At 47.2% G+C, this 27,878-nt stretch overlaps 1 protein-coding gene across 2 annotated transcripts in view; it reads right to left on the reverse strand.

The window, feature by feature from the left end:
- cdon (cell adhesion associated, oncogene regulated) overlaps window positions 1-27,878 on the reverse strand; it is a 180,876-nt gene that overhangs the window by 139,820 nt on the left and 13,178 nt on the right. Inside the window, exon 1 of one of the 2 annotated variants that reach the window (XM_055660859.1) lies at window positions 6,266-6,633. The exons of the other annotated variant lie outside the window; for it this stretch is intronic. The gene's annotated coding sequence lies outside the window, so the exon portion shown is untranslated. Of the gene's footprint in view, window positions 1-6,265; window positions 6,634-27,878 lie in introns of those variants that run through there. 2 annotated transcript variants of the gene reach the window in all.

Raw genomic sequence — 27,878 nt, forward strand, 5'->3', positions numbered from 1 at the left:
TATCCCTCCCATCTTTTTAGACATCACTTCACATTAGAGATACAGTGCGGAAACAGGCCCTTCGGCCCACCGAGACCACGCGGTCTGGTGATCACCCGCACACTAACCTACACACACTAGGGACAATTTTTACAACTTACTGAAGCCAATTAACTTTCTAGTAATGCACTTTTTACCAACTTGATCAATATTTATATGCTATTGCTTTGTCCCTTGTTTTCATTTCCCTTCTCTTGTTTTACTTCTTTGGGAAGATGGAAGAAATAAGAGGACTCGGAGAGAGACCCCCACAGTCGCAACAAGGACATGCAAACTCCACATAGACTGCACTGGAGGTCAGGATCATACCCAGGTGGCATGAGCTGTGAGGCAGCAGCTCTACCCGCTGCTCCTGTTTACCTGGTTTACTGTCGAAACCTCATGAATCGGAATTTCGGACATACGACCCTTCAATGAAACCAGCAGTTATAGTCAACTACACTTGCTCATTGTGCAGGAAGGAACTGCAGATGCTGGTTTGTACCGAACATAGACACTAAGTGATGAAGTAACTTAGCGGGTTTGTGTAGGAAGGGACAGCAGATGTGGGTTTAAACCGAAGATAGACACAAAAAGATGGAATAACTCAGTGGGACAGGCAGCATCTCTGCAGAGAAGGAATGGGTGGTGTTTTGGATCAAGACCCTTCTTCAGACTTGAGTTACTCGAGCTTTTTCTTCAGTCAGTTTGTAGGCAGTCTGAAGGGTTGCACCTGAATCAAACCTGGGTCTCTGGCACTGTGAGGCAGCAGCGATACCACTGCGCCACTGTGCTGCCCTTCAGTTGGGGTACTTTGAGGAAATTGCCTATTCATCACTTTTGTTGTAGAGCGTGTTTGGTGCACAGGGTGATCGATGGTCGGCTCGGACACGGTGGGTCGAAGCGCCCGTTTCCATGCTGTATCACTAAGGTAAAGTCTAAAGGATCCCTCTTGGTTTAACGTTTGATCGGTGGGATGGCAGCTCAAACAGTGCAGCCTCCCTCAGCACGGCGCTGTTTCAGCCTTGGCTCGAATTACTAGAGGGGGTCTGGAACTTATAAAATCCCACTCAGATGGGAGAGAGCTACCCAATGAATCACAGTTCTATCACAGATGTAGCATTTCTGCGATATTAGAATCAGATACACGCCCAAAACATGCAAAAAATTATATTCAGCTTAATTTCACTGCCATTTTTTTTTAACTTTAGTGAAATAAGTAACAAATCCGAGAAATGTTTGATTTCTGTGTTTTTGCTGTAAAAAGATCTTTTTTTAATATCTATTTTAGCTGCCAATTTTCCGCCCCTCCATGCTGCTGCCAAACCTCTCCTTACCTCACAAGGGTGACAGCTAATCAGCTGGTTACCCCCTGAGTCAGGAGGCTCTGAGCTCAAATTGAGAGAATTGTTGTGGTTCTACTCGAGAGCCTTTAGTAGTGCAAAGATCTTGGCTTCCACTCCATTGCGGGCGGCACTGATGTCTTGCTCCACCATTGGAGGGACTTCGATGCTAAACTGGGCCCCTGTCTGCTGTCTCTGGTTGAAGCATAAGATCCCTTGGAATATTTTGATTATCTGTTGAGTTCTTCTCAGTGTCCAGACCAATATCTGAAGAAGGGCCTCGATCTGAAAAGTCACCCATTCCTTCTCTCCAGAGATGCTATCTTCAATATTTAACACAGGGGGTGCAGCAGCATCTATGGAGCGAAGGAAATAGGCAACGTTTCGTCCCGAAACGTTGCCTATTTCCTTCGCTCCATAGATGCTGCTGCGCCCGCTGAGTTTCTCCAGCATTTTTGTCCACCTTCGATTTTCCAGCATCTGCAGTTCCTTCTTTAACATTCAATATTTAACACTCTGCCGACATTTATGAAAGGTGGATTATGCAGACAGCCGTGTAGACTAACCATTGGTCTCCCACATGCCAGTCCTGCGCAGATTGTACACTCATTCTCAACTTGCACTTTCTGGGATCTTGCTGTGTCTAATGCAAGCTGCTGTGTTTCCTACATTCTACCCGCATCCCACTGCACACCACTTTGCAATGGTTTAGAAGAAACCTTATGGGCATCAAAATGTATTTCTAAGAGCTGTGTGGAATGTGAAGGAAGCTGGAGCTGGCAGTGGGTCGTTCAGTAGCGGGAGATATTGCAACTGATGCTGAATATGTCCCCAATCTGCACCCATCCACACATGGTCATTGTACAACTAATGCCACAGTTTATGGGCAGCATGGTGGCACAGCGGTAGAGTTGCTGCCTTATAGCGCCAGAGACCAGGGTTACGTAACAATATGATAGAACTTTACTTAACCCAAGAAATTGGTCTGCCAACAGTTATAAAACACGAGATTCGTGAAACATGAAATTAAAGTGACGAGTGGAAAGGATTGGGGATGTGCAATGATGGGAGGAGGGGGGGGGAGGGGTGGGGGTGTCAGTCTACCACAGGGAAGAAGAATCTCCTGTGACATTCTCTCCTGCATCTTGGTGGAACCAGTCTGTTGCTGAAGGTGCTCCACAGGTTGACCAGTGTGGCATGGAGGGTATTGTCCAAGATGCTGGTACAGGCAGGTACTACTACCTGGTACTGCTGGTTCTACTAGGCAGGTACAGGGTACTGAGTTGATCATATTGAATGGCGGTGCAGGCTCGAAGGGCCGAATGGCCTACTCCTGCATCTATTTTCTATGTTTCTATGCTCCGCAGTTTGAGGGCATCCTCCCCTCCAAGACCACCTCCCCTGAGTGCAACCTGCATAGAGCCTGACCACGGGCGCTGTTTGTATTTTCTCCCCGTGACCATGTGAGTTTCCACCCCGGTGCTCCAGTTTCCTCCCACACTCCAAAGTCGTACGGGTTTAATTGGTTTTGGAAGGTTGTAAAATTGTTTCTAGTGTGTGTAGCTGGGTGTGTGCGGAGCTAGGGGTGGTCGCTGGTCGGTGCAGGCTCGGTGGGCCGAAGGGCCTGTTTCCACACTGTATCTCCAAAGTCCAGTTCAGGAGCAAAACACCAGATCACTGGTCAGTGACATCTGCTGCTCCATTCTACTTATGGCCATCAGACACAGGCAGCTACTGCTAGACACTGATATCTCAACAACAACAGGTCCACAAACTGGGCTAAGGGAAGGCCAGCCCTGCGCAAGCTTTTCTAACACAGCCCCGTATCTTCAGGAACAAGTAAACAGCGAGAATTGAGCATCACATCATAAAGACTCATCCATGCCTTCATCTCCTCCCGACTGGACTATTGCAACTCACTTCTCCTTGGCATCAGCTTCACCTACATCAACCGACTCCAACTGGTCCAGAACGCAGCCGCCCGACTCATCACCCACACCAAATCCTGAAGACCCATCTCTTCACCTCTGCCTATCCTTAGCCCCACGTCCCCCTCCCTTTTCATCTGTGCATTAATTGCCTCATATTGTGTTTTGTATTGTATTCTGTCTTTACTTTGTGTACTAGTCATGTCTCTACTATTTATTTCATTCCCCTTACATGTTTTTCCTCTACCTGCTAAATTTTTGTAAGGTGTCCTTGAGACTCTTGAAAGGCGCCCATAAATAAAATGTATTATTATTATTTTTACATGAAATGGTTGTCAGACATGGGAGAACGTGGTCACTTCAGAATACAGCAGCCCTTTGGTGCCCCAGGTGAGAAGTCACCCATTATATTCAGTGCCACCTGCACCCCAGTCACAGATGAGACAGGTATCTGCAGGACACCATTACTTTGATTCAAATCCATTGAGAAAAAAAGTGATGTAAGAAAAAATTGGAGCAGACACGTGAGAAATGGCCAAGTGAAGCTGGTTTATAAAGAATAATAAAAATGAACTGCAGATGCTGGTTTTTACTGAAGATAGACACAAAGTGCTGGAGTAATTCGGCTGGTTAGGTAGCATCTCTGGAGCATATGGATTGGTGAGATTTCGGATCAGGACCCTTCTCCAGCAGTTTGTGTTTATCTTTGGTATAAATCAGCATCTGCCGTTCCTCGTTTTTACACTATCCTTGCATTTGACATTGACACATTACTCCCTTTGCCTTTCTCAAAATTCACTGACTCTCACTCTCACACTGACCCTCACTCTCATTCCCACTCCCTCACTCACTCTCACACTGACTCACTCACTGACACTCCCACTCTCACTCACTGACACTCTCACACTCACTCCGACTCTCACTCACACACACTCACTCACTCACTGACACTCTCACTCACTCACTCTCTCACACTCACTCACTGACACTCACACTCACTCTGACTCTCACTCACACACTCTCTCTCTCACACACACTCTCACACTCACTCACTCACTCACACTCTCACTCACACACTCTCACACACTCACACTCACACACACACTCACTCACACACACACACTCTCTCACTCACACACACTCTCACACTCACTCACTCACTCCGACTCTCACTCACACACTCTCACTCACTGACATTCTCACACTCACTCACTGACACTCACACTCACGACTCTCACACACACTCTCACACTCACTCACCCACTCTCACACTCACTCCCACTCTCACTCACTGACACTCTCACTGATACTCACTCTCACTGCAATGCCATTACCATTCTGAACATCACCCTGTGTGTCAGAGAGCCTCCGCCCCTCACTCTTCACCAGCAGGTCCAGGGCACAAGTCTCTCCGCAGGTTAGACCATGCAGCCCAGCGCAGGCTGCAGGCGGACTGACCGTCGCTTTGTGAAGTGTATTTTGACCCAGTTTCTTCTCCCCGATGGTTCCTTCCACCTGCTCACTGAGCACCGTGTGGCAGCGGCCGGCCGTCTCCCACCCACCAGTCCCCACCATGCCCACGTGTTGGCATGTGTACTCTGTGTAGATGACTACTGCACCCTTGTCACGGTCTCTCCACTCACAGCTGTCTAACCCCCACCACTCCCACTCACCTCGAATTTTGTTCAGCTTTCCCCAAATCACCAACAAACCCCCTCCCACTCCCACCCTCTAACCTTCTTCTCGTCTCTCTCCAGCTCCTACACTTACTAATTGCTCGGTCTTCCCCCACGCTCGCTTTACACCCCGCGTCTGTCGTTCCCATCTCCCTCTGACAATCTCCTGTCATAGCTGATAGCTGTGGTCGTGCATCCCGCCGGCAGACCCCCCTCACCTGCCTCCCAACCTCCCATCTTCACCTGTCCCACCCCACCGCACCTATCTCACCCTCCTCACCTGCCTCCCACCCTTTCTTGCCTCCCCCTCACCTGTCTCATCCCATCACCTGTCTCACCCCCCCTCACCTGCCTCCCCCTCACCCCTCACCTGGTAGCCCCAATAACCTTGCCCACTTTTCCCCGACCCGCCAGATTGTGCTCCGGGTCCCCACTTACACATGCAGTGTCGCCTTCGTTCACGGAAGACAGCGCTGAATCCAATAATCCTGAAGGTGGTCAGACAAGACACACAATGCTGGAGTAACTCAGCGGGGCAGGCAGCATTTCTGGAGAGACGGAATGGGTGAAGTTTCGGGTCGAGACCCTTCTTCAGACCCGAAACGTCACCCATTCCTTCTCTCCAGAGATGCTGCCTGTCCCGCTGTGTTACTCCAGCATGTTGTGTCTACCTTCGGTTTAAAGCAGCATCTGCAGTTCCTTCCTACACTGATCAAGGCAGATGTAGAGTGGAGCGCACCTCTGTGTCCGCGGCTGTGTAACAGTGTCACCACGCTGCCTGTCAGCAAAAAAAAAACCCTCTCTGTAAACTAACCTCTCAGCCCAGAAATTGCCCCATTAGGGGTAAATCGTTATACAGAGGAAATTGCTGTTAATCCCGATTAGACAGTTGTCCAAAGAAATGTCTCGACCCGAAACGTCACCCATTCCTTCTCTCCAGAGATGCTGCCTGTCCCGCTGAGTTACTCCAGCATTTTGTGTGGGTCTATCATAGTTGACAATATCACTTAACTAAAGCGGTAGCACGATACGGAGCAGGGACTCTAACAACACACACACACACCAACGCCCCGACAACTAACAGCCCAGTCCATGTCCCGAACACATTGTTATTTGATCGGCTCTATACAGGGGGTTAGCAGGCGTCAGAACAATAGCCCTTAAACAAACATCGGTCTGCATTGGAGTACAATCCCGGTTTAAAAACATGCCTTCTTATTCAACAACGCTGGCATTCTGTACCTCAAGGAGAAGGAGCGGATATTAATCTCACAAGGCATAAAATAAACTGGGCACTTACCGAGTTGGTCGGACAGTCGGGTCCAAATGCTTCCAAGAACTACTTTCGCAAAAAAGTTAATCTTGATCCCGCCTCTTATGGGTCTGACGTGACCCTCCGACAGTCCGCAGTTGCTCTCATGCAGCTGCAGTCAGGGCCGGTCACTGTGAAACGCAGCGTTTACCGCTTTAATGAAGGGGCATCACAGCAAGGAAGTTAAAACACTCTCACTGGCTTTCTCGCTCGCCCGCTTGCGAGCCGGGGTACTCTGCAATAATTTATCGCCTTCACAGAGTAAGGGGTGAAAAACATTATTTCAGTCTACGCTGCTTTAAGAGAAAACAGATGTGGAGGCTGAACAAAGGCTACAGTCTTGTACTAAATTCATCATTAGCCACTTTAAATGCCGGTGAACCCAACTTTAGAGTTCAGCCCCAGTGGCTGCTCAGAGTCCGAGGTCTACCTGATGGAGGGGTGTATCTGCTGAGAGAGGGGTGTATCTGGCCAGGGAGGGTGTATAAGAAGGAACTGCAGATGCTGGAAAGTCGAAAGGTAGACAAAAGTGCTGGAGAAACTCAGGGGGTGCAGCAGCATCTATGGAGCGAAGGAAATAGGCAACGTTTCGGGACGAAACGTTGCCTATTTCCTTCGCTCCATAGATGCTGCTGCACCCGCTGAGTTTCTCCAGCACTTTTGTCTACCAGGGAGGGTGTACCTGCGGGGTAGGGGGTAGGGGGAAAGACTGAGGGGTGGGGTGTATCTGCAGAGAGAGGGTATGGGGAGTGGTGTATCGGCGGAAAGAGAGGTGCATCTGCAGGGGAAGAGACCGAGGGAGTCAGTATTAGCTCACGGAGAGACTGAGGGGTGCATCAGTCCGGGGGGTGCATCTACTCATGGCTGAGTCTCACCGCCCCTGATCCGAGGCATTTCGTAGCCCACAGTCCCTGTGTCAACTTCCACACCTAACCCCCCCCCCCACACACCCCCATCATCTGCCTCTACTCCCCGTATTATTATTATTATTATTATTATTATTATTATTATTATTATTATTATATTATTATTATTATTATTATTATTATTATTATTATTATTATATTATTTATTATTATCCCTTCATTTTCCCTCTTCTCTCTTTCCCTCTCACCCCTTCCTTCCTTCAATTCTAGTCCTCCTGCCAACTCGCCCCCGTTCCTTCTCACCACATTATTCCCTGGCTTGTCCCATATATTCTCCCCCTTACCCCAACCCACTCAGCGGCCCCCACTCTTGGAGGGGGATAAGACCCCAGCCCCTCGCCTGATCACTGTCCCCCCCTCATTCTGCCCCCCCCGGCTCCCGCCCCGTGTCCCACTGTCTCGGCGCCTCTCCGTCCCACCTTTTCTCCTGCGATCGAACAGCCCCCACAACTATTTACAATGCAATAAAAAGCTGGGAATAAATAATGAAAGGCATGCCGTTGTAAAAACGGCAGCAGGTTAAAGACGCCCGCGTTATTAGAACCTGCGGCATGCCGAGGGCTGGCTCACACACACACACACACACACACACACACACACACTGGCGGAGATGCTGTGAGCTGAGCGAGGCTGGTGTTGTGCCCGCTGACACTCTCACTCTCCGCCCGCTCTACACACCCCGCTGAATGAGACGGGCCAGCCCACCGACTCCCAGCGCCTTCTGTCCAGACTCGTCTGCTGTGATGATACATCAAGGATTTGCGCAATTGCACGTCTGTATGTGCGGATATATACCTGGAGTATGTATATGGTGTGCATCCGCTGTATGTACATTGTGTGAGTTGTATGTGTGCAATGTGTGTGCTGTATAAACAGTGTATGAATGTGTGCAAAGTATGCGTGTCCAATGTGTGTGGACAGTGTGAGTGTTTGCAGTGCATGTGTATGTGTGCATGTGCAGTGCGTATGCGGGTGTGCAGAGTGGGTGAGTGTATGGTGTGTGTCTGCATAACGTGTGTGTGTCAGTGTGCAATGTGTGCGCTGTGTGTGCGGATGTTCGCTGTATGTGTGTGTAGCTGTGTGTAGGTGTGTGTATGCAGTGTGTACACTGACTGTGTGTGCAGTGCGTGTGTGTACTATGTGTATTGCAGTGTTTGTGCATGTTGTGTGCAGTGTGTGTGTGCTGTGTGTGGTGTGTGTGTGTGTGTGCAGTGTGTGTGCTCTGTGCGTGGGTGTGGGTGTGTGTGCAGTGTGTGTGCATGCATGCAGTGTTTGTGCATGTTGTGTGCAGTGTGTGTTTGTTTAGGTATGTGAGCTGCAAAAGGGAACAAGAGCAAGAGGTGGTGTGTGATAGAAAACAGGAGTGATAGACAAATAGAAAATCTAAAGAAATGGAAACAATTAAAGAGGGAATACAAGTGAAAGAGGGGAAACATTGAAGGCAAACCGCTGGAGAAGGGAGAGAACAGAAGGTGAGGAACCACAGATCACAGCACAGAGATGGTGAGAGGAAACAGTAATGGAAAAATTCTAAATAAGGGCATTGGAAAATACAACTCGGGAGACATGGGAAAAAGTGGAGGAAGATTGAAGCAAATGGGGGAAAGTGAAGGGGGAAAATACAATGCAGAGGGTTGAGGAAGCAGATGGAGAAATGTGTCAAGAGAAAACTGCAGCAGTAGATGACGTCAGGGTAGGGTGATGTATCAAGAGTCAAGAGTGTTTTATAGAAAGTGTTTTATAGTGATAGAAAGCAAAAACAAAAGATAGAGAGAGCTGCTGTCAGGCATCGGGAACATCTACCAACTAGAGAGCAGTCCTGAGCTACTATCTACCTCATTAGAGACCCTCGCACTATCTTTAATCAGGCTTTACTGGATTTTATCTTGCGCTATAAATATTCCCTTTATCATGTATCTGTACACTGTGGATGGCTCGATTGTAATCATGTATTGTCCTTCTGCTGACTGGTTGGCACGCAACAGATGCTTTTCACTGTACCTCGGTACACGTGACAACAAACTAAACTAAACAATATGAGAGAGTGAAAGAGAGAGAGAGATCCCTTTGACATTCGAAGACCCCTAAACATGTACTGGCTGCCCTGTGCCCAAGAGTTTTTTGCCCTGTCCATACTCGAACTGCCCCAGTGTGTAGGAAGGAGATGCAGATGCTGGTTTAATCTGAAGATAGACACAAAAAGCTGGAGTAACTCAGCGGGACAGGCAGCATCGCTGGAGAGAAGGAATGGGTGATGTTTCAGGTCGAGACCCTTCTTCAGACTTCTCGACCCTAAACGTCACCCGTTCCTTCTCTCCAGAGATGCTGCCTGTCCCGCTGAGTTACTCCAGCATTTTCGTGCCTGCCCCAGTGTGTCACAGTAAGTATGAAGCCACTGGGAGCAGTTGGTAAAGGGCAGGTTGTTCACTGCTGCCCAAAGCCAGGTGTCCCCCAGCCTCAACATCACCGCGTTTCTGTCGAAAAGAATCCTCTTTGTATTTTTTTTTTGCAGTCAGGCTAATCTGTCCCCCAGGAGTTTAAAAGACAGATGATGGCGGAGATTTTTTTCAGGGTTCTGAGTACCTGGGTGCATTCCACAGGACTCTCTCCGTCACCAGGAAACCACTCGGCCTCTTGTAAGGAACCTTAAATCACCTGAGGGAGATCTCGCCTCATACTGCCTGACTCAAGCAGACAGGCAGAGGTGATCGCATTTAAACCGGGCAGAATTATAAACAAGGCAGTGATGTTGAGCAAAGCAAAAGCCTCATATTGTGTTCCAGTTGCATAGATAAATAAATCCACATGTCACTCAAGCACCGAGGTTAAATAAATAATTCTGCACAGCACCCACTTTCTACATCCAATATCTTACTGGAGGATCAACAAAAACAATTTACCTTACCCCATATGTGTGGGATGGAACTGCAGGTGCTGGTTTAAACCGAAAATAGACACAAAAAGCTGGAGTAACTCAGCGAGATAGGCAGCATCTCTGGAGAGAAGGAATAGGTGACGTTTCGGGTCGAGCCTGAAGAAACATCACTCATTCTTTCTCTCCAGAGATGCTGCCTGTCCCGCTGAGTTACTCCAGCTTTTTGTACTATCTACGTTACCCATACATTCTATGGAATGCATGTAACCTAACCTAACATATATACAACATGGAAGCGATATGTAGGAACAGGTTACTAAAGCCCCAACTCAAAATGCTGTATGTCCATTCCCTCCGCAGATGTTGCCTGACCTGCTGAGTTCTCCAGCGGTTTGCTTTCTCCTGAGTTGTTTTAAGTTTAGAGATAAATAATAGAAACAGGCCCTTCAACCCACCAGGTCCACGCTGAGCATTGATCACCCGTTCACATTAGTTCTATGCATCCCATTCCCTACAATCTGGGGGGCAATTTGCTGAGACCGCACGTCTTTTGGAAGTGGGAGGAAACCGGAGCACCCGGAGGAAACCCACGTGGTCACAGGAAGAACATGCAAACTCCACATGGGCAGCAACAAACGGTCTGAATCCAACCCGGTATATGGTGCCATGTGGCACCAGCTCTGCCACCTGCAACACTCTGATTCCAGTTTTTTAAATAAAATATATTTCCTTCTTGAAGAGAATGAGGAGAACCCACAGACCTCCTCGCTGGCCCTGAGCATAAAACTCTGACAATGCAGCATTCATGAATTCAAGGAGCAAAATGAGGCCATTTGGCTCGTCCACCATTCAATAACAGATTGATCTATCTTTCCCTCCTAACCCCATTCTCCTGCCATCTCCTCATTCCTCCTGCCACGCTTACTAATCAAGAATCTGAGCCTTTAAAAAAAACCCATGACATCCTCCACAGCCGTCTGTGGCAATGAATTCCACAGATTCACCACCCCTTGACTAAAGAAATTCCTCCTCCTCTTCTTTCTAAAGGTACGTCCTTTTATTCTGAGGCTGTCCTCTCCACACCCACTCTATCCCGGCCCTTCACTATTTGGTAAGGTGCCTCCCTCATCCTCCCTCATCCCTCATCCTCCTAACATTCCCAGGATTTTAGTGGCCACGGTGTGGGCAGATTTTCCAAACGGTTGGATGTTACTCCTATTTATACCCCAACGCAGTTTTGTATTTCACTTTTTCTGGCCGACACTATAAATTCCTAAGTGAAGAAAGACACAAAAAACTGGACTAACTCAGCAGGACAGGCAGCATCTTTGGAGAGAAGGAATGGGTGACATTTTGGGTCAAGACCCTTCTTCAGACCTTCTAGTTTAGTTTACAGATACAGCATGGAAACAGGCCGTTCGGCCCACCTAATCGGTGCCGACCAGCAATCCCCACACACTTACACTATCCTACACACACTAGGGACAATTTACAATTATACCAACCCAATTAGCCTACAAACCCTGTACATCTTTGGAGTGTGGGAGGAAACCGGAGCACCGTGCCGCTCAAATGGCTAGAACATTTCCATCGTTAATAGACTTTAATTTCTGTTGCCCGATCCCAGTGGGAAAACTAGGGGCAAGTTTACAGACGCCATTTATCCTACAAACCTGCACGTGTTTGGGATGTGGGAAGAAACCGGAGCTCCCAGAAGAAACAAGCGCAGTCACATGGAGAACGTGCAAACTCCACACAGACAGCACCCGAGAACCAGGATTGAACCAGGATCTCGGGCGTTGTGAGAGCAGCAGCTCTACCCGCTGCATCACTGCGCCACTCTGCGACTGGTATGAAGTTTTTCAATTCATTTTAACGCTGGTATACCCACCATGATGCAAGGACATCACTGTACACCGGTTCTGTACCACAAATAAAAGCAATCTGGGCACAGCCTGATTTAGGGCAGAAGATATCTATGCACAGTCAAAAATGCTGGAGAAACTCAGCGGGTGCAGCAGCATCTATGGAGCGAAGGAAATAGGCAACGTTTCGTCCCGAAACGTTGCCTATTCCTTCGCTCCATAGATGCTGCTGCACCCTATGGAGCGAAGGAAATAGGCAACGTTTCTCCAGCATTTTTGTCTACCTTCGATTTTCCAGCATCTGCAGTTCCTTCTTAAACTCTATGCACAGTGAGATCTTTTACACACCTCACACAAGGGTAAATTTCACATACTCACTTTTGGACTTTGCGGAAATCCTAGCGATGACACTGGGACTAACAAATCAATCAACTGGGCAGTGAGGACTGGATGAATGCATGTGAAGCCAGAAGACACTCGCTACAGGAGTGGTGGTGGCTAATCTCTGATAACAGGAGTCTCAACAGCAGCATCGACTGTAATACGGGTCTGGGAACTTGAATGGAAAGTGGAGCCCGAGTGTTAATTGAAGAGAGAGAGAAAAAACAAACACAACACACAAACAGACATAAAATGTTCTTCAATTGTAATTTTTTAACATTGTCAGAGGATTTAGGAGGATTACCATGCGAAGGGGGAGAAGAATGAAAATAAATTGAATTAAAGGATATCAGGCTGCAGTGGGAGATGCCCCTGTCAGGTTGTATAATCCTTTGAATAGAATTGGCTTTATTTACTTAATTACAACTTGTTTGTAGCTTTGAGAAGTCGTGTCTCTCTGGCATGTTTGACTAGGGTCACTGGCTGTTTGGCTCACACTCGCAGGCAAAGTGCCAGCTTCAGTTTCCGGGCTGCACCGAGTGAACTGTCCTGTGTTTGGACTGTGGCTTCACTGCTATAATTAGCCTCACCACCCCCCCCCCCCCCCCCCCCCCCCCACACCCCCCCTCATCAAATAAAATAACAGTTCCGTTCCCCTCTCCCACAATGCGTCACTGTGGATCAACAAACTGCACGCTTACCTCTGAGTCAGAAAGCTTCGTGGACTTCTGAGATTTCAGCAACAACCACCTGGCTTGATCATTTGGTGCAGGGGTGAGGGAGTACTTTAGGGGAGAGGGTGAGAGAGTTAGATTTAGCTCTTAGGGCTAAGGGAATCACAGGATATGGGGAAACAGCCGGAATGGGGTACTGATTTTGGGTGATCAGCCATGATCATATTGAATGGTGGTGCTGGCTCGAAGGGCCAAATGGCCTACTCCTGCACCTATTTTCTATGTTTCTATGTTACTGCACTGCCATGAAGCACAGCCCCATGGAGGAGACAGTACACTGTGACCCTGTGCACCATTCAGGTAAAGAGGACACAAAGTACTGGAGTAACTCAGCGCGTCAAGCAGCATCTCTGTGGAGACATGTGTAGGGAGATGCTGGTTTAAACTGAAGATCGATACAAAAAACTGGAGTAACTCAGCGGGTCAGACAGCATCTCTGGAGAAAAGGAATAGGTGATTTTTCGGTTTGAGACCTTCCTTCAGACTGAAGAAGAGTCTCGATCCGAAACGTCACCTATTCCTTTTTTCATGGGATCGTGTCTGATCTTGGTTTTTGCGTCTATCTCCAGCATCTCTGGAGAAGATGGATGGATGATGTTTCAGGTCGGGACCCTTCATCAGGGATCATTTTGAGATGCTGCCTGACCCGTTGAGTTACTCCAGCACTTTGCCTCTTTTTTTTTTGTAATCCAGTGTCTGCAGTTTTCTTGTGACATCCTTGGTCAGGTAAATCTATGTGACAAAAACAACCTCTTTGAGAAGCGGGCATTTCCCTAAAAACATACATAGAATAATTAAGTATGGTAATTGCATGTTTGAATTAAGTTAGTGTATGCTTTGGTGACCACTGTTATTCCTGAGGAGAGTGCGTGCAGTGATCACACCACATCATTACCACAAGGATTGGAAAGTAAAAAAATTGCAGAGAGACACAAAAAATGCTGGAGTAACTCGTCAAGTCAAGTCAAGAGAGTTTATTGTCATGTGTCCCAGATAGGACAATGAAATTCTTGCTTTGCTTCAGCACAACAGAATATGGTAGGCTTGAATACAGAACAGATCAGTGTGTCCATATACCATTATATAAATATATACGTACATCAATAAATAAGCAGATAAAGTGTAAATAAACAGATAATGGTCTATTAATGTTCAGAGATTTGTTTCAGTTGAGTGTAATAGCCTGTTCAAGAAGGAACTGCAGATGCTGGAAAATTGAAGGTACACAAAAATGCTGGAGAAACTCAGCGGGTGCAGCAGCATCTATGGAGCAAAGGAAATAGGCAACGTTTCGGGCCGAAACCCTTCTTCAGACTGATAGGGGGTGGCGGGTAGAAGGAAGGAAAAAGGAGGAGGAGGAGCCCGAGGGCTGGGGGATGGGAGGAGACAGCTCGAGGGCTAAGGAAGGGGAGGAGACAGCAAGGGCTAACAAAATTGGGAGAATTCAATGTTCATGCCCGTCGGATGCAGGCTCCCCAAGCGAAATATAAGGTGCTGTTCCTCCAATTTCCGGTGTTGCTCACTCTGGCAATGGAGGAGACCCAGGACAGAGAGGTCGGATTGGGAATGGGAGGGGGAGTTGAAGTGCTGAGCCACCGGGAGGTTAGGTAGGTTCTTGGGGACCGTGCGGAGGTGTTCGGCGAAACGATCGCCCAACCTCCGTTTAGTCTCACCGATGTAGAACAGTGTAATAGCCTGATGGCTGTGGGGAAGTAGCTATTTCTGAACCTGGACGTTGCAGTCTTCAGGCTCCTGTACCTTCTACCTGAAGGTAGCGGGGAGATGAGTGTGTGGGCCCTTGATGATGCTGCCAGCCTTTTTGAGGCAGCGACTGTGATAGATCCCCTCAATGGTAGGGAGGTCAGAGCCGATGATGGACTGGGCAGTGTTTACTACTTTTTGTAGTCTTTTCTGCTCCTGGGCGCTCAAGTTGCCAAACCAAGCCACGATGCAACCGGTCAGCATGCTCTCTACTGTGCACCTGTAGAAGTTAGAGAGAGTCCTCCTTGACATACCGACTCTCTGTATTCTTCAATCTGAAGAAGGGTCTCGACCCGAAACGTCACCCATTCCTCTCCAGAGATGCTGCCTGTCCCGCTCAGCTACTCTAGCATTTTGTGTCTATCTTCGGTGTAAACCAGCGTCTGCAGTTCCTTGATACGCAAGTGATCATTGTAATGTTGTCTGTGGCAGTGGAAAAGGTGGATACAGGTTTGGGTGCACAAAGCAAATTTAAACTTAGGATTGTTTCTACTCAGAGGGAGATCGGCAAAGAAGAAAGATTGGAATGCTTTCCCAAAGGGATTTGGGAGGGGGAGTTTGATGGGCTGAACATCAAGTCTCATGTAATTATCTACTGCAATTCTGGAATAGCAAACTTCAATCCCCTCCGTGGCCCTTGCACCCATAAGATTCACGATTCAAGAGAGTTTATTGTTATGTGGCCCAGATAGGACAATGAAATTCTTGCTTTGCTTCAGAACAACAGAATATAGTAGGCATAAATAAATACAGAACAGATCAGATCAGTGTGACCATATACCATTGAATATATATATACACACACATAAATAAGACAATAAAGTGTAATGGGCTATTAATGTTCAGAGTTTTGTTTGAGTTAAGTTTAATAGCCTGATGGCTGTGGGGAAGTAGCTATTCCTGAACCTGGACGTTGCAGTCTTCAGGCTCCTGTATTTTCTACCTGAAGGTAGCGGGGAAATGAGTGTGTGGCCAGGATGGTGAGGGTCCTTGATGATGCTGCCAGCCTTTTTGAGGCAGCGACTGCGATAGATCCCCTAGATGGTAGGGAGGTCAGAGCTGATGGACTGGGCAGTGGTCAAAACTTTTTGCAGTCTTTTCCACTCCAGGGCGCTTAAGTTGCCGAACCAAGCCACGATGCAACTGGTCAGCATGCTCTCTACTGTGCACCTGTAGAAGTTCGAGAGAGTCCTCCTTGACATGCCGACTCTCCGTACTCTTCACAGGAAGTAGAGGCGCTGATGTGCTCTTTTTATAATTACATCAGTGTTCTCGGACCAGGAGAGATCTTCAGAGATGTGCACGCCCAGGAATTTGAAGCAACACATCCCATGAGGAGTAGGCTTCAAGCTAAACAACATAGAGAGAATTCCTTGGAAGTTGCATCAGGCCAAAAAATACCCACCATGTGACAATGGTGAGAGTGTGGAATTATTCATTGGACAAGTGCAGATAACAACTAGAATTGTGGAATATGTTCCCGTGCGTTGGCCTTGCTTCAGTGCTGGCATTCTCACCAGTTAGAAGACTCGAGTAACATTCCTGAGATCGCACTCAAAGTTACACAGCGCACAGCCTCGTGCTGAGGGAGTGTGGCAGTGGGGACACAGGAGAGGGTGGAAATCGCGAGTGAAAAAACAAAGCACTGGAGAAATGTTTCAGTTCAGGAAGGATCATCTTTCACACGAGACATTACACTTTGTCTACTATCTCGGGTATATTTAAAGCATTCCACCACAGTAGTTTAGTTACTCCAGCATGTTATGTCTATCTTTAATGCTACACAGCAGTTTAGTTTAGAGATACAGTGTGGAAACAGGCTCTTCGGCCCATCGACCTCGCGCCGACCGGCGATCCCGTACACTGGCGCTATCCTACAAACAAGAGACAATTTACAATTTTACCAAAGCCAATTAATCTACAAACCTGCAGGTCTTTAGAATGTGGGAGGAAACCGGAGCAACCGGAGGAAACCCACGTGGTCACTGTGACTCTATGTCTACAAAGCCCTAAATGGGCTTGCCCCCCTCCTACATTAAAAGTCTTCTCACCCACCACTCCACCTCCAGGTCCCTCAGATCGGCCGACTTGGGGCTGCTGAATATCCCGCGGTCTAGGCATAAGCTTAGGGGCGACCGCGCCTTTGCGGTTGCAGCTCCTAGACTGTGGAACAGCATCCCTCTTCCCATCAGAACTGCCCCCTCCATCGACTCCTTTAAGTCAAGACTAAAAACTTATCTATACTCCCAAGCCTTTCCTGACGTCCACTGAGCGAGGGCTATATGTATATATGTATGTAGTTTGTTTGTTTATACTATTCTTATAACAAATGTAAAGCACTTTGGCCAACGAGAGTTGTTTTTTAAATGTACTATATAAATAAATGTGACTTGACTTGACTTGACTTGACTGGGAGACCGGACAAACTCTGCACAGACAGCACCCGTAGTCAGTATCGAACCTGGGTCTCTGGCGCTGTAAGGCAGCAACTCTACCGCTGCACCACAGTGCTGCCCCCACGTTGAAGTATTTGGAGAAGGACATGACAAATCTCAACGGTATCCGGTCAACATATGCACCACAATTAAACAGTGTGTTTGGTTACTCATATTGTTGCCCTTTGTATGAGATTGCTCTCCACGAGTTAGCTGCCACGTTTCATACATTAACAATCACAAGTCATTTAGTGTTTAAGAAGGAACTGCAGATGCTGGAAAATCGAAGGTACACAAAAAATGCTGGAGAAACTCAGCGGGTGCAGCAGCATCTATGGAGCGAAGGAAATAGGCAACGTTTTGGGCCAAAACCCTTCTTCAGACTGATAGGGGGTGGCGGGGAGAAGGAAGGAAAAAGGAGGAGGAGGAGCCCGAAGGGCTGAGGGATGGGAGGAGACAGCTCGAGGGCTGAGGGATGGGAGGAGACAGCAAGGGCTAACAAAATTGGGAGAATTCAATGTTCATGCCGGCAGGATGCAGACTCCCCAAGCGGAATATGAGGTGCTGTTCCTCCAATTTCCGGTGTTGCTCACTCTGGCCATGGAGGAGATCCAGGACAGAGAGGTCGGATTGGGAATGGGAGGGGGAGTTGAAGTGCTGAGCCACCGGGAGGTCAGGTAGGTTCTTGCGGACCGAGCGGAGGTGTTCGGCGAAACAATCGCCCAACCTCCGCTTAGTCTCACCGATGTAGATCAGCTGACGTCTAGAGCATTTTTGTGTACCTACAAGTAATTTAGTGTCTGTCCGGTAACTGTGAAGAGCACTATATGTGGGCAAGTCTGTTTTCATTTGCAAAACATATTTGGCTAATAAAGTATGATCATGATTAACAACAGTTTCCTGCCATTGTCAGTGTCACCAATTGCCACAAGTATCCAGGTTTCAATTCTTTATTCAGAGAAATCTGTGATGGTGGAAAATATTTTCATCAAACCAACGTGACTTTTAGCCTAACCTCAACAAGGCAGGGAGTTGGGAATCGACAGAGGTCCAGCCTTCCTTTCATCATGAGGACCAATGATTACCGTATCCACAATCCGAGCTGCCAAGACCCCAAGACTGTCGGCTACAGTGAACTCTGCATCCATCACGGCACGCATCCCTTTGGTCCAAACGACAGGTGGATTCTGAGCTGTCACACCCCCCCACCCCCCCCCCCCCCCCCCCCCCCGGCCACATTCCTTCTCTGGTCTGTTTGTGCATTTGTTTCAGGCAGTTTTTCCAAGTGCCTCGGTTGGTTACTGATCCAGTCCCGTCCACATGATCAGATCCAGCCTCACCACCGGCCCACGGCCGACCCAATAGCAGGAATCCCAGGAATGTCGGGGCAAAGACTCAACACTCCCACAACTAGAGAGCAGTCCTGGGATACTGTCTACCTCGTTACTATCCTTGATTGGACTTTACTGGCTTTACCCTGTACTGACGTTATTCCCTGATCATGTATCTATACCCTCTAAATGGCTCGAGTGGGATCATGTATTGTCTTTCCGCTGACTGGTTAGAACGCAACAAAAGCTTTTCACTTTATCCCGGTACACGTCATAATAAACTAAACTGAACTGAGACTCTCTCTTGTCCTCTCCCCTCCCTGCAAGAATCCTTTTGGGGAAAATTCCACGGTTTGGGTCTGTCACCTTCCCAGGGAGAGAGGGAGTCAGGAGGTTGTGGACATTAGAAGCAACAAGGAACTGCAGATGCAGCTTGATGAGAAGAAGTCTGAAGTAGGTGCCGACCAGAAGCATCACCCGTCCATGTTCTTCAGAGACGCAGCCTGACCTGCTGAGTTACTCCAGCACTTTGGCTCTTTTTTTGGTTAGAGTCCAAACCTTTCCTCTCTGGCCCCTCCAATCTTTGACCTTTCCATCCTGGGGAGAAAGGTTCTGACTGTCTACCCTGTCTATGCTTCTCATGATTTTATATATCAGATCTCCCCTCACTCGCCACCGTTCCAGAGAAAACAACCCAGTTTTTTCCCAATCTTTCCCTATAGCTAATACTTCCTAATCCAGGCAGCATCCTGGTGATTCTCTTCGGCTCCCACTACAAAGCCTGCACACAATTCTGTGTGAAAATAATGGTGAAGTCAGAATGCAGAGGTTAGAATGTCACACACCCATCCACTCTCTACTGATGGGCCAAGGTGGGTGATGTAGACTAAATGGTGATAACATTGACTGTCTCACAGAGTCAGTAGTATAATTCTAAGCTGCCCCAATGATATCATTGTCTGCTTATTTCTGTGCGTGCGCGTTTCTGGAGTCCGAATAAACTTGTCATATAAACAAATTCTAAAGTCTTGCACTGCCCTGATGACACAATAAATGACCATCAATAAAACACTTTTAAAAACGCGGGTGGTGGTACACTAATGAAAACAGAAACCGCTGGAATAATCAGCAGATCTGTGGAAAGAAAATAAACTTTAATGTTCCAGGTTGAGAACTCATTCGGCAGGAAGCTGGTTGACCTGTATGTTATCTGTTTCTCTATCCACAGATGCTGCCTGGTCTACTGGATATACCAGCATTTTCTGTTCCTATTTGCGTGATGGGTTAGACATCTGCTCCGTATCAATTGGTTTATCATTGTATTTCTCTTGTGCTTTGGAACAATCAGGTGACCTCCTTCACACGTCACCGCACTTGCCTGAACCATGGCACGGAGCAGACCACTGATTTAGACTTTTGGCCTGAAACCGCCACCTATTCCTTTCCTCCAGAGATGCTGCTTGACCCACTGAGTTAAGGGCCCGTCCCACTTACATGACCTAATTCACGACCTCTGCCGAGTTTGCCCTTGACTCATACTCGCAGCATGGTCGTGGTAGGTCGTAGCAGGTTGTGATGCTCGTCGTAGGTACTCGTGGCATCAAGTAGGTCGTGGCGTATTTTCAACATGATGAAAAATGTCCACGAGTAAAAAAGGTCGTGAATTAGGTGGTGAAAGTGGGACAAGCCCTTTACTCCAGCATTTTTTGTCTATCGTCGGTGTAAACCACCACCTGCAGTTTCTTCTTACACAACAGAATCTAAATTCTGCTGCCTGTGCTCGTTCTGCAGGTGTTGCCTGATACGTTGACTATTTCTTTTACTATTTCAGGTTCCCAACATCTGTATTTGTTTTGGTTGGACTCCTAGGGCTCCAGATGTAGAAGATTGTGGTCGTCGGGAGTGGTTGCAGCCCTGAGGAGCTGACAGATGGATGCCAGCTGGGAGACGGGCATTGAGATGGCGATCCCGTGGTACAGGTTGGTGCTCTGTCGTCAGGCACCTTGAGACATGACTGGTACCAAAGCACAAAAAATGCCAAACCACCGAGACTGTCCCAGAACATCTTGCTCGGAGCTGGACAAATGCTCTGTTTCAGTGCATTTACTTTAGACACTCCCGAGCCATGCAAGGGTTACAAAAAATGTCTGTGACCCTAATGGGTCTGTCCCACTTATGCAACTTTTTTGGTGACGTCCGCCACCCGTCATTGGACGTTGCAGGTCGGCGAAAGTTTTCAACATGTTGAAAATTCAGCAGCGACCAGAAAGATGCTACGACCATATAGGCGACATAGAAACATAGAAAATAGGTGCAGGAGTAGGCCATTCGGCCCTTCGAGCCTGCACCAACATTCAATATGATGATGGCAGATCATTCAACTCAGTATCCTGTACCTGCTTTCTCTCCATATCCCCTGATCCCTTTAGCCACAAGGGCCACATCTAACTCCCTCTTAAATATAGCCAATAAACTGGCCTCAACTACATTCTGTGGCAGATAATTCCAGAGATTCACCACTCACTGTGTAAAAAATGTTTTTCTCATCCTAAAAGATTTCCCCTTTATCCTTAAATTGTGACCCCTTGTTCTGGACTTCACCAACATCGGGAACAATCTTCCTGCATCTAGCCTGTTCAACCCCTTAAGAATTTTGTAAGTTCCTATAAGATCCCCCCTCAATCTTCTAAATTCTAGCAAGTACAAGCCGAATCTATCCAGTCTTTCTTCATATGAAAGTCCTGACATCCCAAGAATCAGTCTGGTGAACCTTCTCTGTACTCCCTCTATGGCAAGAATGTATTTCCTCAGATTAGGAAACCAAAACTGTACGCAATACTACAGGTGTGGTCTCACCAAGACACTGTACAACTGCAGTAGAACCTCCCTGCTCCTATACTCAAATCCTGTCGCTATGAATGCTAACATACCATTCGTTTTCTTCACTGCCTGCTGCACCTGCATGCCTACTTTCAATGACTGGTGTACCATGACACCCAGGTCTCGTTGCATCTCCCCTTTTCCTAATCGGCCACCATTCAGCTAATAGTCTACTTTCCTGTTTTTGCCACCAAAGTGGATAACCTCACATTTATCCACATTATACTGCATCTGCCATGCATTTGCCCACTCACCCAGCCTATCCGTCATCTTGCAACCTCCTAGCATCCTCCTCACAGCTAACACTGCCCCCTAGCTTTGTTTCATCTGCAAAGTTGGAGATGTTGCATTCAATTCCCTCATCCAAATCATTAATATATATTGTAAATAGCTGTGGTCCCAGCACTGAGCCTTGCGGTACCCCACTAGTCACTGCCTGCCATTCTGAAAAGGACCCGTTAACTCCTACTCTTTGCTTCCTGTCTGCCAGCCAGTTCTCTATCCACATCAATACTGAACCCTCAATACCGTGGGGACATGTTGCGGGGTGAAGCCTGTATGGTCGTGAGTAGTCGCCCAAAGAGTCGTACCTTGTTCTGGTCGCCGCTGGATTTTCAACATGTTGAAATTTTTCGGTGACCTGCAACGACCTATGACTGGTGCCGGCAGTCGCCGAAAAAGTTGCGTAAGTGGGACAGGCTCATTAGTCAGAAACGTAGAAACTTAAGAGAAATATAAAATGCTGGAGTAACTCAACGGGACAGGCAGAATCTCTGAAGAGAAGGAATGGGTGACGTTTGTGTAAACCAGTGTAAACCAGCATCTGAAGTTCCTTCCTCTAAACTTAGAAACTTAGTCTGGAGAAGTGTCTCGACCCAAAAAGCTACCTATGCATGTTCTCCAGAGATGCTGCCTGACCTGCTGAGTTAATACAGCAACGTGTGTCCTTTCAAGTCAGAAACACTGTTGGTGGAGATTACTAAAGTTGCACTGGTAGCTTAATTAGCTTACATTAGTATAGATATTAGCTAATTATAGATCTTAGTTAAAATTAGTTAATTAGTAGAGATCTTAATTACAAATTCAAAACATGCTGGGCTACAGGAGTTAGATTTAATCTGTAGGTAGACAAAAATGCTGGAGAAACTCAGCGGGTGAGACGGCATCTATGGAGCGAAGGAAATAGGTAAGGGTTTCGGCCCGAAACGGTGCCTATTTTCTTAGCTCCATAGATGCTGCCTCACCCACTGAGCTTCTCCAGCATTTGTGTCTACCTTCGATTTTCCAGCATCTGCAGTTCCTTGTTAAAGATTTAACCTGTCATTGTAGCTATGGTGAGCCTGGCTATACAACACGGCTGAAATTAAGATTTTTTTAACATAACCCAGAAAAGCAGATGAAAAGTCAAAGCTCATTGTAAGGCTGAGGAGAGCAGAGGATATTTGGGTTCATTAATCAAGCTTTGTTATTTTTAAATCTGAAGATTGTAGTGAAGATTGACAGAAGTAATGAATGGACAAGCCCCAGGGGAGGAATAAGGTGCACAGAGAGACATCGGTGTTCATTTACACACCTTCAACTCAGTAAAACATCCTAAGCGGGGGGAGAGAGAGGGGGAGAGAGAGGGAGAGGGAGGAAGAGAGAGAGAGAGAGAGTGAGGGAGAAAGGGAGGGAGAGAGAGGGGAGAGAGAGGGAGGAAGAGAGATTAGAGGGAGGAGAGGGGAGAGAGAGAGGAGAGAGAGAGGAGAGAGAGAGAGGGGAGAGAAGGGGGAGAGTTAGGGGAGAGAGAGGGTAGAGAGAGGGGAAGAGAGAGAGGGGGGAGAGAGAGGGAATAGAGATGTGGAGAAGATGGGGAGAGAGAGGGGGAGAGAGAGGGGAGAGAGAGAGAGTAGAGAGAGAGAGGAGAGAGAGAGAGGGGGGAGGGGAGAGAGAGGGGAGAGAGAGGGGAGAGAGAGGGAAGAGAAAGGGGTTGAGAGAGGGGGGAGAGAGAGGGGAGGAGAGGGAGAGAGAGAGAGAGGATGAGAGGGGGAGAGAGGGGAGAGAGAGAGGAGAGGGGAAAGAGAGAGGATGGAGAGAGAGGGGAAGAGAAGGAGGGGATTGAGAGAGGGGAGGGGGAAGAGAGAGGCATAGAGGGGGGGAGAGAGGTGGAGAGAGGAGAGAGGGGAAGAGATTAGGGAAGAGAGGAGAGAGGATAGTGAGAGGGGAAGATGGGAGAGAGGTAGCAGGATGCAAACATAGGAGTATGCAATAAAATTGCGGTGAATTAATTATGATGTTACAAGAATGGGGAGGTTAAATGTGAGCACTGTCCGTCCTTGGATGAAATATTCAGACATATCCACATTAACTTGGAAAGGTGAAAATCAAACTCATGCGTTGGCCATTTGCATGAAGTCGATCAGTTCAATGGCAGATCTTGGCCCAATTAATCCGCTTCACTCTCGCTTGTGTGGCCTATGTTTAATACCTACTGTAGCTCCCGCTCAGTCCAAGTGCTTACACAATGACTCATGAGTTATTTTAGTGAAATATAAACTGCTATCACGCACGTGGGTTGTCATAACTGTGAAAATGTTTTCCATATTTAGTCATAATAGGTCAATTGATTCATGCAAATATTATTTCTTGCACTTCATTTACACTCTGTCCAATTTATGATGTTGTCCTGCAGCTGATCAGAATAGAGGGCTTGGCAGATGGTGACTGGATCTTTGATGTCAAAGTCCCATCAATAGCTTCTGCTCCAGATACACTGTATTCTCAGGTATTTAAATATTCAGGTATTTAAATATTCAGGTATTTAAATATTCAGGTATTTAAATATTCAGGTATTTAAATACCTTTAAATATTCAGGTATTTAAATACCTTTAAATATTCAGGTATTTAAAACCACCGGTATTTAAAAGGGCAAAACGGTGACACGGCGCTAGAGTTGCTGCCTACCCCTGTCCCACTTAGGAAACCCGAGCGGAAACCTCTGGAGACTTTGTGCCCCACCCTAGGTTTCCATGCGGTTCCCGGAGGTTTTTGTCAGTCTCCCTACCTGCTTCCACTACCTGCAACCTGCGGCAACCACCTGCAACCTCCGGGAACCGCACGGAAATCTTGGGTGGCGCGCAAAGTCTCCAGAGGTTTCCGTTCAGGTTTCCTAAGTGGGACAGGGGCATTATACAGCGCCAGAGGCCCAGGTTCGTAAGGTCATAAGGTATAGGAAGAGAATTAGGCCATTCGGCCCATCAATAGACAAACATGGCTGATCTATCTCTTCCTCTTGCCCTCTACCCGTAACCTCTGACACTTGTACTAATCAAGAATGGATCCAGTTTACAGTTTAGTTTATTGCCACGTGTACCGAGGTACAGTGAAAAACTTGTGTTGCGTGCTATCCAGTCAGCGGAAAGACAATACATGATTGCAGGGGCTAGGGGTGTTGGCTGTTCGGAGTTTGTATGTTCTCCCTGTGACCTGCGTGAGTTTTCCCTGGGTGCTCCGATTTCCTCCCACGGTCCAGGTTTTTGTTCCTGACTCTACGGGACCTGTTGCAGCGTTGTTGCTGATGTTTCGGTGGAGAAGTCGTTGATTATCCAGGATTGTGGAAACTTTGCCTAACTGTGATTCTCGACAGAAACAGTATCTGTTGGCTTCTCTTGAACAATAGCTGGACTCATAGGGCTGGCTCGAAGGGCCGAATGGCCTCCTCCTGCACCTATTTTCTATGACTCAATTGGGAAATATCTTTGTTTAAGAAGGAACTGTGCAGATGCTGGAAAATCGAAGGTAGACAAAAATGCTGGAGAAACTCAGCGGGTGCAGCAGCCTCTATGGAGCGAAGGAAATAGGCAACGTTTCGGGACGAAACGTTGCCTATTTCCTTCGCTCCATAGATGCTGCTGCACCCGCTGAGTTTCTCCAGCATTTTTGCCTACATGTGAAATATCTTTCTTCTTTCAGTCTATTTTGCTATCCTCTCAGGTAATGTTTGCCCGAACTAAATGATCAGTGTGGACTTTATGGAACTTCTATCTTTCCCTAGACTATTTTCCCGTCGTCCTTCCTCCTCTCCACTGGGATGTCTCAAGGGTCAAACATCATTGTGTGGGGGTGAGGCTGCCCCTGTACCACAGGTCTTCAGATTCAGATTCAGATTCAAACTTTCTTCTCATTGTGCAGTGTACAGTACAGAGACAACGATTTCTTGCTGCTTTCCCCACTTTAATCACCTTTCGTCTATGTCCTCTTTCAGATTGGGTTGGAGAGCACTCGATAGGATCCCAAGTCATAAGTAATCTGAGCAGAATTCAGCCATTCGGCCCATCAAGTCTACTCCGCCATTCAATCATGGCTGATCTATCTCTCCCTCCTAACCCCATTCTCTTGCCTTCCCGTACTAATCAAGAATCTATCAATCTCTACCTTAAAAATATCCATTGACTTGGCCTCCACAGCCTTCTGTGCAAAGAATCCCCACCCTCTGATTAAAGAAATTCCTCCTCATCCCCTTCTTAAAGGAACATCCTTTAATTGTGAGGCTATGACCTCTAGTCCTAGACTCTCCCACTAGTGGAAACATCCTCTCCACGTCCACTCTATCCAAATCGTTCACAATGTGGTCCCCAAACATTCTTCAAAACTCCAGCGAGTACAGACCCAGTGCCATCAAACGCTCATCATATGGTGACCCACTCATTCCTGGGATCATTCTTGTCTTCCATTCTTTCTTTCAGCGGAAATGTACCTAGTCTGCAGCAGTTACAGAGATAGGTTGAATAAGTTAGGTCTTTATTCTCTGGAGCGCAGAAGGTTAAGGGGGGACTTGATAGAGGTCTTTAAAATGATGAGAGGGATAGACAAAATTGATGTGGACAAACTTTTCCCTTTGAGAATAGGGAAGATTCAAACAAGAGGACATGACCAGAATTAAGGGACAGAAGTTTAGGGGTAATATGAGGGGGGACTTCTTTACTCAGAGAGTGGTAGCGGTGAGGAATGAGCTTCCAGTGGAAGTGGTGGAGGCAGGTTCATTGGTATCATTTAAAAATAAATTGGATAGGCATATGGTTGAGAAGGGAATGGAGGGTTATGGTATGAGTGCAGGCAGGTGGGACTAAGGGAAAAAAAAGTTGTTCGGCATGGACTTGTAGGGCCGAGTTGGCCTGTTCCCGTGCTGTAATTGTTATATGATTATATGGTTATATGGTGTTTCCAATTTCCTATTTGAAGCTGGATGATGAGGAAACGTGAACCTGTTCCATCGCTCCTTGCAGGTTGGTCAATCTAAAACGATCTAAACTCTTAATCATCATCCGAAGTGGCTTCTTCTTGAAGAAATCACATCAGATCATGGTCGAGAGTTTGACCATGCGTGGAAAAGACTCTCAATGCTCTATTGTGCATTCCTCACATGCCTCACTTCTAACAGCTTTGTATGGCAGGTGATTCATATTAAAAGATTGTTCATACCGTTCCATCCAAGTGGCTCTACTGTGATGGCTTGTGATAGCCCACGTCCACCCCTGGGATTAGTGTTTAGTTTTAGTTTAGTGATACAGCGCAGAAACAGGCCCTTCGGCCCACCAGGTCCGCCCCGACCAGCGATACCCGCACATTAGCACCACCCTACACACACTAGGGACAATTTTACATTTACGCCACGCCAAATAACTCTTTGGAGTGTGGGAGGAAATCAAAGATCCACGCAGGTCATGTGGAGGACGTACAAAGCCTGTACAGACATTCACCCGTAGTCAGGATCGAACCCGGGTCTCTGGCGCTGTAAGGCAGTAGCTCTACCACTACACCACCATGCCACCCATTGTGTTCTCCAATCCATGTTTACATCTACTGGTGAAGCCAATAGATAAATCATCTTGCCACCACTTCATATTCATCACATCCGGATATTACAAACATAGACATAGAAACATAGAAAATAGGTGCAGGAGTAGGCCATTCGGCCCTTCGAGCCTGCACCGCCATTCAATATGATCATGGCTGATCATCCTGTACCTGCCTTCTCTCCATACCCCCTGATCCCTTTAGCCACATCTAACTCCATCTTAAATATAGCCAATGAACTAGCTTCAACTACCTTCTGTGGCAGAGAATTCCAGAGATTCATTACTCTCTGTGTGAAAAATGTTTTCCTCATCTCAGTCCTAAAAGATTTCCCCCTTATCCTTAAACTGTGACCCCTTGTTCTGGACTTCCCCAACATTGGGAACAATCTTCCTGCATCTAGCCTGTCCAGCCCCTTAAGAATTTTGTAAGTTTCTATAAGATCCCCCCTCAATCTTCTAAATTCTAGCGAGTACAAGCCGAGTCTATCCAGTCTTTCTGTGCTGCATTCTTCCAAAATCATCCTTTTCAATATTACTACCCTGAGGGCTCAGTTTCATGTAAGGTTGGTTGGTAG

Source organism: Leucoraja erinacea, chromosome 32 (genome assembly GCF_028641065.1).
Source record: "Leucoraja erinacea ecotype New England chromosome 32, Leri_hhj_1, whole genome shotgun sequence".
Classification (NCBI taxonomy): domain Eukaryota; kingdom Metazoa; phylum Chordata; class Chondrichthyes; order Rajiformes; family Rajidae; genus Leucoraja; species Leucoraja erinaceus.